General features: G+C 39.8%; 1 protein-coding gene across 1 annotated transcript in view; it reads right to left on the bottom strand.

Moving 5' to 3' along the window:
• The window catches only part of PRKAA2 (protein kinase AMP-activated catalytic subunit alpha 2), a 50171-nt gene extending 48778 nt beyond the window's left edge, over positions 1–1393 (bottom strand). Inside the window, exon 1 of the mRNA XM_023515108.1 lies at positions 1283–1393. The gene's annotated coding sequence lies outside the window, so the exon portion shown is untranslated. The remainder of the gene's footprint in view (positions 1–1282) is intronic.
• Positions 1394–13487: the final 12094 nt, after the last annotated feature.

Here is a 13487-nt window from a genome sequence, read left to right as displayed (position 1 = left end):
CAAAAAAAAAAAAGACATTCAGCAGCAATAAATCAAGAACACATTTATTCTTCTTATGCATAGACTACCATAAGACATAAAGTCAAATATCCTGATGAAATCAATTTAGAGTATATAGTATAAATGTCACCTTATCTGTGAATTAGTAAAGCATTAAATTATGTTACAAGGGGGCCTGGTATAAATCTAAGTAAAAGATGGATACCATATTTAACTTAAATTTCAAACGTGAAATAAAAATTGCTTAAGCAAAATTTTATAACAAACATTTCCCACCTTGTTTTAAATCAGTAAATCATCTGTTGTAGCATCTATTGCCACATTATTAACATTGCTAAAAATATTTTCCTTAAAATCTAATGTGACTAAACACAACAAATGCTTAATAGGTAGAGGTTATATTAGTCCTCTAATTAAGGCTAGGAGAATGGAAATCAATTATAAAATACCACACAGCACATCCCAAAAAGCAAGTGAAATGAGTTTAATGATCATAGTATTACCCAAGTAAATTCCTTAGAAAAAAATCAAATTTTATGGTATGCTTAAAAATTTTAGTCCTATTATTTTCAAAGAGAGCCAGATTTAGTTGCCTTATAATTTAGAACCTAGGATGTTGAATAAGAACATTGCTCATCATGTTTTTAATAGTATAAAAGAGCATAAAATACAAAGAAATGTATGATAAAGAAAAAGGGGTCTCCTAAAACAAAGTATTTTAATAAATTAATATATTAACATTCAGAATAAGAGATATATAGGGAGATTTGATGAATTATCTTAAATCATATAAAGGGATATTTTTAAAAATCTAAGAGCAAATAAAAAAGAATTATTGAAACTTTAAAACCAAAGGCACCACCCAAAGAAATACACAAAATTGATCAGAGGCAACACTCTCAAACACAAGACACCACTTGAGCAAGAATACCGTTCCCTTGATGGGTGAAGAAGGCTTCTATTATTAGAGAGATAAGAGCTGCCTGAAATTCCTTCCTTAATAACACCGTACTAAAAATAAAATGCTTCACATTTCAAAATAAACATTGCTCAGCTTGTGCATTTCAATCACCTAAATAACAGATTAAAATATAAACCCGGCTTGAGGTTTTTATTGCCCTTACATTTTCATCTAATAAATCCAGTAGGTAAATTTGCTCTCATTTTCACAATACATTCAATATTTTAGGGGTCCTATGCCACCCACTTACACTATGCCTTATTTGCGATTAGATCTTCCTGCTAGGTCAAATTAAATTCTCTGCTTGGCTTGAAGAATTACCTGCTTTCTCCACAAAGTAATTTCCCTATCATCAAGGAAACCATGGGAATCTCAGGAGAGGAAATGGAGCTGTAGGATCATTACAAAGCAGTTCCAAATGCTTTCAGGAAAGCTAACTCGGACTACAAGATAAGGGAACATTTGGGCATGTTTTTACAAAAAACAAGATAAAGCAGTGCCGTGTCAGCACAGGAAAGGGAGAAAGTCCACAGAACTGAAGTAATTACCTCAATATGTGCTCACGCTACAAAACCTCTTCCAATTTACACAGATACGTTAAGCGCAAGTTTGCTACAAAGGCATTCTCTGTACTTAAAAAAACAAAAAATTACCCCATTATGTGGCTTCTACTATACGTAGACCAAGCCCTTACAATGACCCACACTCAAACCGCCTTCTGCTGCCCACGCTGTCCCCCTCCCTGGCTTCTGCCTCCTTCCTCCAGGAGTTTCTATTGCGGATACCACAGGATCTGGGATATATATATATATTACAGATTTGCGTATCCGCCTTGGGAGAGGGTGAAAAGGAACAGTATCTAGAAAATCAGAGGTTTCAGACTGCATTCACAAAAGACACACCTGGGAATAACAAGACGGGAGATGATAAATTATTTCCCCTCTCATTAAATACGTTTCTGCTCTCAGAACGAGATCACAAATTATTCTCACTGTTCAGCTAATTATGGGCTTAAGTACGTAATAGCACTTAAGGACATAAAAGTACATAAGTGCGATTGAGTGCCTTTTCACCTGCATGGACTTCCCACAACAGCACAGGAGAAAATAAGGCATTATTCCCTTTTTATGCACCAAGTGCATTTGGCTGAAGGCCACGTAGCTGGTTTATGAAAGAACAGGCTGCACACCAGACCTTCCAGGCTCCTTCTAGTACACAGAGTATACATGTGTAACAGAGGTAGGGAACCTTTCCATGGGAGAGGACCACATTCATTTAGCTGTAATCCAATAAGGTTGCATTCCAGAAACTTCAATCACAGATACTTAAAAATGCACATTATTTTGTAAAAATCTAACGGCAATGTAATTTCAAAAAATGAAAAAAGTATTTGTTGATTTTAAAGTTCACTAAGCTAAGAATGACTTCATTCTGTTTGCTTTTTGTGGGAAAGCATTTGGATTATTTTATAGCAGCATGGAGGTCCCCAATTTCTGTTGACTCTCTAGACGGGTGTCAGTCACGTGTGTCCTGATTTGGGTTAGGTAGGAGAATGTAGATTCATAACAACCAGGAGTTGAAAAGCAAAAAAAATATTTTTCAGGCCCGTTGGCTGAAAGCATGGTACTGGACTGCATTTTTCTGTATTTCAATTGAACCTTTCTAAGCATCAATGACTTTAAAATGTCATCAACTAAGAGCTCAATCAGTTCCATCTCTAGTTTTTCACGTGCCTTGGTGATTATCAACTAGCTGAGGCTGAAATGCTAATTTGAGTGTGAGGTCAGGAGTCTCAAAGTCAGTGAACCTTTCATTGTATTCTATAATTTATAGGTTTGTAACAGCTACATAGTCTTCAAATGCCTTGCATAGACCATTCTGCTCATCTTTGCTAATTGGGTAAAACGTTCATCCAAATTTTCTTTTGAACAAATGTGTTTTAAAAGAAGTAGATTTTTTTTTTTTAAATGCTTGGACTTTTTGCTACATATCACATATAGACTAGTTTTACCTTGCAAAGAAATATTCAGGTCGTTTTGATTTGACATGATCACACAGAAATGCCACATTCCTAGAGGAATTTTTTTCAACAATTCACACTGCTCTTGCAGAGATAAAATTTTGGCTGACACCTGTCCCTGTGATAGCCAACCCATTTAGTATAACAAGGCAAATCCACCCTAAACACCTCATCCTCCAACTTTGACATGTTATAAAACTAATGAAGTCAAGTTGCATTTGCACAAATACAGTTAATAATACTTAATGATTTGTTGCTTAAAATGGTAACTTTAGCACAGAGATTTTGCTGATACAAGATACAATGCAAAGAAATGACAGCATCTGGATCTGTTAATACTTTTTTTTATCTGTGCAATGAACCTTCACGTTTTCCTGTCTTGGACAGTGTACCACCTATACATACACGACCCAAATTTACCAAATTCAGTTCAACTTCCTATTTATCTTGAAAACTGGAGATTTCTATTTCCCTGGTGTGTTCATGGCAAAGAAAATCTTCTTCTCTGACCCACATGAAGTTCAAAATCTGCACCATGCCCGTAGTATCAGCTGATTCATCCAAAGCCATTGGATAGTATGTGTGTATTTTCTTCTTGAAGTAGTGCATGAAGTCATTCTATTACGTTTAAGGCTAATTCCTACTTCTGACTTGTCATGGTTCTCCTTCAAAGAGGCAGTTGTCTGTATTTTTAAATGTTACTGGGGTCTCAGCATCCTACAACTCCAACAATGCATTCATTCACGATTTCTACATCACTGAATGGCTTCTCTCTCTCCCCCCTGGAATATATAAACTACTTTGTAAACTGTGTCAGTAGCATCATTTCCAGGTTTGTTTTTTTGTGACAGTGTCTCACTCTGTTGCCCAGGCTAGAGTCCCCTGGCATCAGCCTAGCTCACAGCAATCTCAAATTCCTAGGTTCAAGCAAGCCTCCTGCCTCAGCCTTCTGAGTAGCTGGGGCTACAGGCACCTACAACACCAGTCTAACTTTTAGAAGAGATGGGAGGGTCTCGTTGTTGCTGTTCTCAAACTCTTGAGCTCAAGCAATTACAGATGTGAGTAATCCACCACACCTGGCCAATTTCTAAGTCTTACTGCTGCATGAAGGAATTGTCTCTGCTTTTGCAATACGATCTTTTGTGTCTCTCCCACTAATTTAAAATATTTGTGATCTTTGTGAGTGTGATAATGCTGAGGAGCACTGAATTTCTTTAATGTTTATGTCGTCGTATCACAAAGCAAGCATATTATCTTATCTTTAGCAAAAACAAGGTAATACCCCAATTCCCAATCCACACTTAAAAACCGTTTTCTTCCATCAGGATTCTCTTGGGTCTTCTTTGACATGACTGGTCTCTTTTAACAGAACTAAAAAACGCTATTAAGCTGTGCAACTATTTACAAATTCCACTTCAAACTGAAACACAGCTGTCAAAAGCTGATGACAGGCTGATGTACTCAATCCCCATAATCTCTATTTTCTAGTTTTTTTTCCTAAGAGACAAGAGTCTTATTCTGTCGCCTTAGGTAGAGTGCCATGGCATTATCATAGCTCACAGCAACTTCAAATTCTTGGGTCAAGAGATCCTCTAGCCTTAGCCTCCCAAATAGCTAGAACTACAGCAGTGGTTCGCAACCCTTTAATACAGTTCCTATGGGTCGCAACCCACAGGTTGAGAACCGCCGGATGACAGGAACCCACCATGATTACTCAGCTAGTTTTTGTGTTGTTGTTTTTCTATTTTTAATAGAGACAGGGTCTCACTCTTGCTTAGACTAGTCTCCAGCTCTTGAGCTCAAGAGACCTACCGACCCTAAGCCTCCTAGACTGCCAGGATTACAGATGTGAGCCCACCCCCATCATCTCTTGCCAACCAGCTTCATATGGTAGTGTCAGTCAGGCTAGGGAAGTTCAAACTACATCACGAGCATAGCATCTATCAATTTAACCCTCATGGCTTACTAATGTTCTGGTTATGCTGGTCTGGTCCATCTGGGAGAATTATTTCATTAAAATGTTTTCTTTGAAATACATTCATTTTAAAAATTAAATAAAAATACAAAAGACGGCTCAGCGCCTATAGCTCAACTGGCTAAGGCGCCAGCCACGTACACCTAAGGTGGTGGGTTCGAATCCCCAGCCCGGACCCGCCAAACAACAATGACGGCTGCAACCAAAAAATAGCCGGGCGTTGTGGCGGGCGCCTGTGGTCCCAGCTACTTGGGAGGCGGAGGCAGGAGACTCGCTTGAGCCCAGGAGTTGGAGGTTGCTGTGAGCTGTAATGCCACGGCACTCTACCCAGGGGGACAGCTTGAGGCTCTGTCTCAAAAAAAAAAAAAAAAAATACAAAAGACAGAATGTGTTAATAAAAATAAAAGGATTGACAAATTTTGGGTTCAGTCAAAAGGCAGAACTTAAGGACCCAGAAGGCCACATGTGGACTTGAGGCCACGGGCTCCCACCCCAGTGTGTATAATACCCCAAGTTGCCTTTGTAGACTTACTGTAGCCCTATCTACCATCTGCAACGCGGTTTCCTCCTGAAAAACACCTTTGAAAGTCAATCAGCTGATTACACAAAATGAACAGAATCCATTCAGAAATCAAGGAAACGGTTACCTATGTCAAAATCATATAAATGACATATAAACCTACTCTTTGAACCACAGGCGCCGCCAAACTCAAATGATTTTCATTCAATCAATTTAATTTAATTTAGTTGTTTGAGAAGAAATACAGTTTCGTTATTTGGAATCTTAATTTAACACATTGCATATTTTTGTGCATATGCACATAATTGCATATTTTGATTTCAAAAATAAAATCAATTTAGCGAGTGCCCTGTATGAACATTCACTTTTATTTCACTGTTCTTGCATTTCCTTCCTAATTTATTCATTTTCCATATTTGTGAAAAAATGAATTACACGACTTACTCAAAAAGGATACTGTATTTTAACATAAATATTAATAATTATGTATCGGGCAGCGCCTGTGGCTCAAAGGAGTAGGACGCCAGCCCCATATGCAGGAGGTGGCGGGTTCACCCAGGCAACCACAAAATCAGGACACTGATCCTCACAAATATTCTTGAAGGATATTTTACAAATGAGGAAAAAGAAGCTCAGACAAGTTTAATGGTTTTCCCAAAGGTCACACTAGTAGTGAAAGTTAAAATCCAGAGCTGAAGCTTCCCCAAACCAATGTTTTTTCTAGAACATCAAATCATTTTTACAAATTCTCTATAGTCTGGCTACTAAACATTACTGATAATTTTTAATCATAGTTATTTTTACATAAGAAAACTAACTGAAATAACTAGTTATTTTTAAGAAATCTGAGTTAAAACTGTCAGAATTCAGCATAGTTACAATGTAAGACATGAAATCAACTGACATATACAAGTAAACACTGGAAATACGAAAATATAAATTGTAATGAATCACATATGGAGTTTCTTTCTTCTTTTTTTTTTTTTAAGAGACAGAGTCTCACTTTATTGCCCTCAGTAGAGGGCTGTAGCATCACAGCTCGCAGCAACCTCCAACTCCTGGGCTAAGGTGATTCTCTTGCCTCAGCCTCCCGAGTAGCTGGGATGTATACGGAGTTTTGAAAAACTGTTATTTTCTCTCAATTTGAACGAAAATACATTTAAATCTAATTTCTCCATTCTTGATAAATATGTGTATCTTTAGTCATGTAAGATTACATCCTTGCATGTTTGAAACTCACACAATAATACGCCACAAAGTGTCTGACTTTATATTCCACGCAGTAAAGACTTGGACCTGAAGAATCCTGAATGTGAGAGCTAGTTCCACTGCTCACTAGCACTGTGACAAGTTCCTTGAAATGTCTGATTTCCACTTCTTCATTGGTAAATGGATACCAACAAAATTCAGAGGATTACTCCGGGGAATAAATAAAATCAACTGTATCGATAATGCAGTGATCAGAATTATAGTAAGAACTTAGCCATAGCTTTTCTCAATGAAGGATTACAAATGTGTCACCTTTCTTTCTGTTCTACAGCAATCTACATTGCAGCTCTGGTCCTCAGTCATTCAAATTTCTAATAAATCAGGATGAACAAATAAATAGATCAACTTCTTCTTTTTTTTGGCTGGGGCCGGGTTTGAACCTACCACCTCTGGCATATGGCGCCGGGGCCCTACTCCTTGAGCCACAGGCGCTGCCCTAGATCAACTTTTTCAAATAAATCCTTAAAATCGGTTTCATGAAAGTCATAAAGGACCTCACAGCTTATGTTTCCAATCTTCTCTTCAAGAGAGGAGGAAAACAGGGCCTTCCTACTGGCAGGGGAGTCAAAACCAAGCCCCAGTTAGGGACCAAAATACTACAAGCATATTCGTGTAGTTTCCCCAACTGACAGACGAGTGTATGAAACTGGGTTTGTAATTTAGGGCTTGGTGTCTGCATTTCCATAAAAGGTAACACTCTTTGCAAAAAAATTTTTTCTAAGTTTTCCATTTGTTTATCCTTCCTGTTATCTCAAAAGTAAGTGGGAAATTAGTAAAATGTTTTCTTAACTTCTTGAAAACCTTCTGTGAGCCATTCAGGTACCTATGCGAAGAACAGAAAAGGTAATTTCCTTGCTGAGATTTTGCTGGCAATAAAGAGGCCAAGTAGGGCGGCGCCTGTGGCTCAAAGGAGTAGGACGCCGACCCCATATACCGGAGGTGGCAGGTTCAAACATGGCCCCGGCCAAAAACTGAAACAAACAAACAAACAAACAAACATGAGGCCAAGTATCCTTTGTTGTGCAATTCTGATGAAAAATATTTATTTCATAAACCACACCTACATGTACTATTCCTCAACTTGAAAGTTCCTTTTTTTTTTTCTTTGAGACAGAATATCAAGCTATTGCCTTGGTTAGAGTGCCATCACATCACAGTTCACAGCAACCTCCAACTTTTGGGCTTAAGTCTCAGCTTCTCTTGCCTCAGCCTCTCAAGTAGCTGGGACTACAGGCACCCACCACAGCGCCTGGCTATTTTTTGTTGTTGTTGCAGTTGTCATTGTCGTTTGACAGGCCCCTGCCAGGTTAGAACCTGCCAGCCTTGGTGTATGTGGCTGGCGCCCTACCCAGGCACCAGCTTGAAAGTTCCTTTTAAATAAATCATTGGCATTTTATTATAAATATAATTTTTAAAAACTTTTAAATCATTAAACTGATTTTAAGGATTTATTTGAAAAAGTTGATCTATTTATTTGTTCATCCTGATTTATTAGAAATTTGAATTACTGAGGACCAGTAACTTTTTTTTTTGACACAGAGTCTCATGTGCTGCCCTGGTAGAGTGCCATGGTGTCATAGGTCACAGCTGCCTCAAACTCTTTTGGGCTCAAGAGATGTCTTGCCTCAGCCTTCTGAGTAGCTGGGACTACAGATGCCTGCCACAGCACCCAGGTATTTGTAGAGACCAGGTCTCCCTGCTGTTCAGGTTGGTCTGCAACTCCTGAGCCAAAGAGATCCTCCTGCCTCAGCCTCCCAGAGTATTGGGAATACAGGTGTGAGCCGCTACACACGGCCTTTCAACCAGCCTTTGTAGAATACAAACAAAAGATCTATTCTTATAGAATTTCTATCATCTTTAGATAAATCAGATAAGAGCTAAACAAGTCTAAATTACAAGAGCTCTCAAACCGTAGTTCTACTCTGCCCAGGAAGAGAACCAATGCAATTAATACAGAGAAAAATTTTAAGTAGATAAAAAGCAATACTTTTAAATTCCGTCTGCCCTATAATGTGTTTCCATAAGCACTCCCCTATAAATCTAATAATACAATAAACTAATAAAAGAGAAAATTCTATTTAGAACACTTTGAATAAGGCTTTAATTATTCATCAGTAAATAGAATTTCCACATAATTCTAAAAACTGAATTGAAATTAATGCTATTAAAAGAAAATTATGGGGCGGTGCCTGTGGCTCAGTGAGTAGGGCGCCAGCCCCATATACCAAGGGTGGCAGGTTCGAACACAGCCCCAGCCAAACTGCAACCAAAAAAATAAAAATAAAATAGAATAAAATTATGCCATTTTTAATTTTTGCTTATTATACCTACCTTTGGCCCCTAAATTAATATATCATAAATGTAAATAAATTTAAATTTTCAAAATCTATCATTAGAGTACTTGGGATGGTGGCATATGCCTATAATCCTAGCACTCTGGGAGGCCAAGGCTAGTGGATTGCCTGAGCTCATAGGTTCGAGACCAGCCTCACCTAGTATGAGACTCCATCTCTAAAAATAGCCAGGCATTGTGGCAGGCACCTATAGTCCCAGCTACTCAGGAGGCTGAGACAAGACAATTGCTTGAGCCCCAGAGTTTGATGTTGCTGTGAGCTATAATGCGTGGCACTCTACCAAAGGCGACAAAGTGAGACTGTGTCTCAGAAGAAAAAAAAAAATCTTTCATTAGAGAAAGCATATAAAATGCTCCTCACTCCTCCATATTTTTATACAAACATCTAGGTATATAAAATTAATTCATCTACTATTCAGTTTTTTAGTAGAAATTAACTTTGTAAAGTCTAAAATATATAATAACTAAAAACGTGTGTGCATTCAACAAAAGATGCCTGGACAATGGGATATCCACAAGCAAAAACCTGACATCAGAACCTCATCGCCCACCCTATCAAGAATTAACGTGAAATAGGTCTTAGAATTAAATGTAAAAACTAAATACAACTTTTACAAGATAAGAGAAAATCTTTGAGAAAAGGTAAGAGAAATATTTCTTAGTTGTGGTAAGGGAATGGTCCCTAGAAAAAGAAAATTGGTACATTAACTCTCATGAAAATTCAAAACTTTTATACTTCAAAAGACACTATTAAGAAAATGAAAATGGGCTCGGCACCTGTAGCTCAGTGAGCAGGGTGCCAGCCACACACACCGAAGCTGGCGGGTTGGAGCCCAGCCCAGGGCCAGCTAAACAACAATGACAACTCAAACAAAAAATAGCCGGGCATTGTGGCGGGCGCCTGTATTCCCAGCTACTGGGGAGGCTGAAGCAAGAGAATCGCCTAAGCCCAAGAAAGAGTTTGAAGTTGCTGAAGGTATGATGCCACGGTACTCTCCCAAGGGCAACATAATGAGACTCTGTCTCAAATAAAATAAAATGAAAATGCAACGGAAGAAGAAACTGGAAGAAAATATTTGCAACCCACAGCCAATAAAGGATTTGTATCCAGACTTTACAAAGAACTTTGTTTTGTTTAGTTTTTAAGACAGTGTCTCCCTTTGTTGTCTGGGCTAAACAGAGTGCAGTAGCATCATCACAGCTCTCTGCAACCTGAAATTCCTGGACTCAAGCCATCCTCCTGCCCCTGCCTCTAAATAGCTGGCATTATAGGCACACACCACCCCACTTGGCTAATCTGTTGTGTTTTTTTTGTTTTTGTTTTTTTTTCTGTAGAGGCAGAGTCTCACTCTTGCTCAAGCTGGTCTCAAATTCCTGACCTCAAGTGATCCTCCCACCTTGGCTTCCTAAAGTGCTAGAATTACAGACATGAGCCACCATGCCTGGCCTACAAAGAATTCTTGTCTCTCAAATTTACAAAATGAGAAGCAATTCAATCAGAAAAGGAGCAAAAGATATAAACAGTATTTCATCAAAGAAGTTATATAAAGGACTAGTAAGCACCCGCAAAGATGTCCGACATCCTTAGCTCTTACAGAAAGGCAAAACTAAAGCCTCAGTGAGATATCATCTCATACCCGTTAGGATGGCAGATTATAACAAGAGTTGGCAAAGATGGGGAGGAAGGGAACTCTCAGATGTTGCTGGGGTGACTGTAAAATGGTGCAACCATTTTAGAAAACTGGCTGTTTCTCAAAAAGTTACACATAAAACCATGGTATGGCCCAAAAATTCGATTAAGAATCTACCCGAAATAAATTAAAACAAATGCTCACACAATAATTTGTATGTAAACACAGGAGATTCACCATAGTTGACCCTTCCCTACAATGTCCACCTCCTTAAGCTGACCTAATTTTCGCAGACGGGACATGCACCAACTGTCTGTGCCAGTACAGTAGGCCTAGTTCTTTCTGCTGGCCGCCTCTGTATGTTGACCAGTTTGTTACAGTCCCTTGGATGGTCAGCTTACAGAGATTCTACTGTATTTCTAATAGCCTCAAATTTAAAACTATGTTCATCAGCTGGTGAGTATGTAGACAAAATGTAGCATACCCATACAATGGGATATTATTCAACAAAAAGGAGTTAACCAATTAAGGACACACACTATAAACCTCAAAAGTGTTAAAGATGCTAGACACTCCACATTGAATAACCACATTTATACACAGCATCTAGAAAAAGCAAATTTATACAGACATAAAATAGATTCCCGGAGCTGAATATGGGAATGGGATTAACTATAAATAAGTACAAGGGATATTATCGTGGTGTTCTAAAATGTCCTAAAACTGAACTGTAATGATGTCTGCATTTGGTAAAGTTACTAAAACTCATTGAATTGGAGATTTAAAATTTTATGATATGTAAATTTTATGATATGTAAAATATATTTCAATAAAGCTACTCTGAAAAATGTATGTGCTTGAAGAATGTACTTGTCCCTTGAAGAAGTACATGAGTAACTTTAGATTGCAGCAATTTCTATAATTTTTATTAGAAAATTGTAATAGTGAAGTACCACTTTAGAGAGGATCTAATGAGGTGTTAGGACATCTCCCATTGGCTGTTCATTGAACAGGCGTTCTCCAGAAAAAGGATTTCTCGTAAATCAAAGTTCCTTCTGTTGGTTTATGTTTTAAGAATCGAGAGCCTCAGGATCGAGCAGCTCAGGAATACGAGAAAACAGAAAAGAGACTTAGCTATCCTTTGACAATGGGGGTCACTGATCTGATAGGTATTCTATTCTACATTCAGAATACAGTAGAAGGATTCAGAAAAACAAAACTTTGAATACAATATGAAAGGACATAGAGTTAAGTTATATAACTTTAAGCACATCCAAGTGGCAATAGAACTGTTTGCTTGAGTAATGTATAATATAACAAGATAGCCCTCAGGAATGATACTGAATGACCAGCAATGTTACGGGCATCAATCCAATCTCTGGCTCTTCCTATATTTGTTCTAAATATATTCTCCTAACTATCCACTCTACCTATAAGGCCTTCGCAGATAATCCAGGACTTCACAGCCCTCACAAAACTTCAAAGAATTTTGCAAAGTTCTTACATTTTCATGAAAGCATCACCTTGTCTGTGAGGCCTGGTCTGACCACCTTAACCAAAACTGCCGACCTCAGAAAACCCTCGATCTCACCTTCCCTGATCCACTTCTTGCAATAAAGCTAAACGTGCATTTTACATATTCTGATTATTGTTCACCTTACACTACTAGGAAGGGTCTGGCTTTGTTCCTTCCTGTATTCTCCGTGCCTAGAACAGTGCCTACCACATTGTAGGTGCCTAGTGTTTTTTGAACAAATGAATGGATGTCAGCTATGAGGAAGAAAACAAGGGCTGATCTTTGCCACAGGAACAAATCTCTTCTTAGTACCTTGGCATCTTACTAGTTAAGTCTAGCAAGAAGCATAAAATTTCAAAAACATCCTCAATACCCGAAATGGGTTTCCACCTTCCAAGAAGCAGACTGCAGCAGAAAACGCCTGGAACAATTCTGACCTCCTCAGAACCAAATCCTCCGACAAACACACCAAGGAACCTTTTCCTCTGTCATTCCTGGAGCTTTCCTAGAACCATTTTACACATACCAACTTTCAGACCTCCCTGTTCTAATTAACCCCTGACCCAAGCAGCTGATTTCAGCGTTCCGCACACGCCAGCACGCCGCAGAAAGGCCCACCACCTGTGACCCCTGGGGCATCCCCTGGACAGTCAGCCCCAGCAACCCAGAGTCCAGGAGCAAGAAAGAATCTGAGATGGCAGGGACCTCCCAGCAAGGCCAGAATTGGAGGACATCTTAGACTTCGTCCCGGTTCTGCCAATTTCTCCGTGACCTTGGGCGTGTTACTAAACCTCTAGGGGTCCCAGGTCCCTCGCCTTCAAGGTGCGGGTAACATGCCGACCAAGGTGCTGGAAGAGGTAACTGAGATCCCACGTAACGCAGCTAACAGGGCACCTGGCCCCAAAGAGCACCTCACCCATCCGTGGCGTGCACCACTCCCCGACCTAGCCGTTCAGTCTCAGCGCTGGAAGGCGCCTCACGGAGCAAGTCCAATCTCCCAGTTTTGCAGAGGACACCGAGGTCGGGGAAAGAGAAGCGCTCCGCTCCGACCACAGAAAGGCGGATGCGCGCCGGACCTGGAACCCCGCGCCCGACCCCGACCCCGGCCCGCGCCCTCGCCCTCCGGGCCCCGACCCCGCGCCGCTGCGGGGCGACGCGGTGCCCGCCGCCCTCCCGGGATCCCGGCTCCGCGCCGCCCGCGGCCGCTCCACCTGCCGCCCGCCCCTGCGCCCGCCCGCGGCC

The sequence above is a fragment of the Otolemur garnettii genome, unplaced genomic scaffold (assembly GCF_000181295.1).
Source record: "Otolemur garnettii isolate 467f Iridium unplaced genomic scaffold, OtoGar3 scaffold00066, whole genome shotgun sequence".
Classification (NCBI taxonomy): Eukaryota; Metazoa; Chordata; class Mammalia; order Primates; family Galagidae; genus Otolemur; species Otolemur garnettii.
The sequence above is the reverse complement of the archived record's forward strand: the minus strand, read 5'-3'. Positions and strand labels throughout refer to the sequence as shown.